Source organism: Triturus cristatus, chromosome 7 (genome assembly GCF_964204655.1).
Source record: "Triturus cristatus chromosome 7, aTriCri1.1, whole genome shotgun sequence".
Taxonomy (NCBI): Eukaryota; Metazoa; Chordata; class Amphibia; order Caudata; family Salamandridae; genus Triturus; species Triturus cristatus.
In genome coordinates, this window is record NC_140590.1 from 1,231,588,585 (window position 1) to 1,231,590,992 (window position 2,408).

The window sequence follows — 2,408 nt, forward strand, 5'->3', positions numbered from 1 at the left end:
GACGCAGGCGTGCGCCTGGCTCAGACTGACGTGAGATTACTGTTGATGTTACGAGATCTCTATCGTCACCTAACGAGCCCGATTGCGTAATCTGTGTAGTGGTTTCCGGTGGTTGGCACCCGCGTGCATTTTTTGGGACGGGAACTTATTTGTCATTGTCTGACTTGGGCAAGCGCAGAAAAGGGAGACAGAAGAAGGAAGAGAAAGATTAGAAACAGAGACAAAGGGAGAAAGCAGAGTTCAAAAGGAACCAGCGGTGGTTCTGATGTGTTGTTGTCAACCCCAGTCAATAACACTCCCTCCACAACATGCTCCTATCCTGCGAGGAGTTCACCTAATGCGTCCGTTCCTAGCTGCTTTAACAATTTAACAATGTCTATGTAAGTTACATTGATTGTGCTTTTCCCATTCCTGCTTGCTTTTGTTTATTTTGTTACAAGGGGATGGGTGATGTACCAATGTGTAATGGTTTATTGCATTCTCATGCGCGACACTCCTTTGTTTTGCTTGCTTTTGATGGTCTGATTTCCATTCCACATCCATCAGAGTTTTCTTCGTGGAGTTTTGTGGACTGCTATGGCAGTTGACTCTGGGCATCCATGAGGAAGGACCTCAGCTGGTCGTGGGCTCCTTATCCCAGCAATAAATATTCAAAGAAACTTACTTGTTGGTCTACGCCTCCTCTCTTTAAACATAGGCATACAAAATGTTCTGAACAGTGTATACCGGGAAACATCCATTACAACGCAGTCATTACAACGCACTACTTTTACAATGCGGCTGTTACAACGCAACAGCTTTTACATCGCATGCCATTACAACACAGCCATTACAACGCATGTCACTACAACGCATGCCATTACAACGCATGTCACTACAACGCATGCCATTACAACGCATTATAAGGTAAGTAATGGGGATTTTTCAAGTTTTAGGGTGGGTATGGGTTTTGGGGTACATGGAAATAGTCATTTTTACCCCTACACTATCCAACACCTACCCTACTGTTGCGCTCACTGGAGTGGAAATATTATTTTTTACCCCTATACTATCTAACACTTAACCTACTGTTGCACTCACTGGAGTGGGAATAGTAATTTTTCCCCCTACACTATCCAACACTTACCCTACTGTTGACCTAAAAGTATTATGCATTGTAATGGTATGCTTTGTAATGGAATGCGTTGTAATGGTATGCGTTGTAATGGAATGTGTTGTAAATGTACTTTCTAAAAATGCGTTGTGATGGCGTTGTAAAATCATGCGCTGTAATGGATGTTGCGTTGTAAAAACTGCATTGTAAAAACATGCGTTGTAAATGTTTGCGTTGTAACATGTCCTATTCGTGTATACCATCTTCAGTTCTCAGCTCACTGTTCAATTATGCCTATTTGCCTGAGGTACATGTGGCATTTAAAGTAAACTGAAAGTGAAAGAAATAGCTCCTAAGAGGGATCAACAACTGAAGAACAGATTTTGTCCTTTTAGGGACTAACAAAGCAAGGAGATGAGAGGGATTTCACAGGAAGCTGAGACAGAGAGGTCATAGCAAGCGACCTGACATTTGTAGTGAGTAATTTATTTTCAAGTAATCAAAGTATTTATGTGAGAGCCTGACAAAAGGGTATGAAAATATTGTACATATCAATGAATGTAAATGATATTTTGAAAGATAAAAATATTACATACACATTTAAATTAGCAAGTCATGTTGGTTAAAAGGAAAGAAACCGAAACAAATTCCAATTTGTGTAACACTTATAGAATCAATTATCACACCATGGCAGAAATGCATTGTTCTGAGTTAAGAAATGAGACTACAAAATTCGCTTACCTGTCAAAACAGTAGGACAAGGAAAGAAAATCCAAGGGAACATGTCTCGAGTGTGCAGTGTTGGAAAGAAGATCTAGTGATAGATGAAAGTTCAAGTGAAGAGCCCACCAGTCCCTGGGACCTAGCTAAAAATCCAGGCCAATCAGAGACAGACAGTGAGTGTGCCATGTTGAATGCTCAGCTCGCACATTGGAAACATGACGCAAAATCAGTGAAATCATCAACGTTTTAAATTATCCTTGTAGGAGAGTAGGATCTGCCTCTTATGGCTAACCCCACTTTTTGCTGGTGTTTCACTGTTTTTCGACTTTAGTCTGGCTGGGACCCTGCTATTCAGGGCCCCAGCCTAGCTGCTTTCTTTCTAAATTGATTGCATGTACTTTAGGTACACCACAGATTGGATCCTGAGGTACCCTTGTGAGACCCTAGTATATGGTATACTATGTATCCAGGGCACAGGTACCCCAGAGGCCTACCAGGGGCTGAAGCATGTATTATGCCACCCCTGGAAAGCCACCCAAAATGCCACCACAGGTCTGCTACTGCAGCCTGGGTAAGGTGGTGCATGCACCCT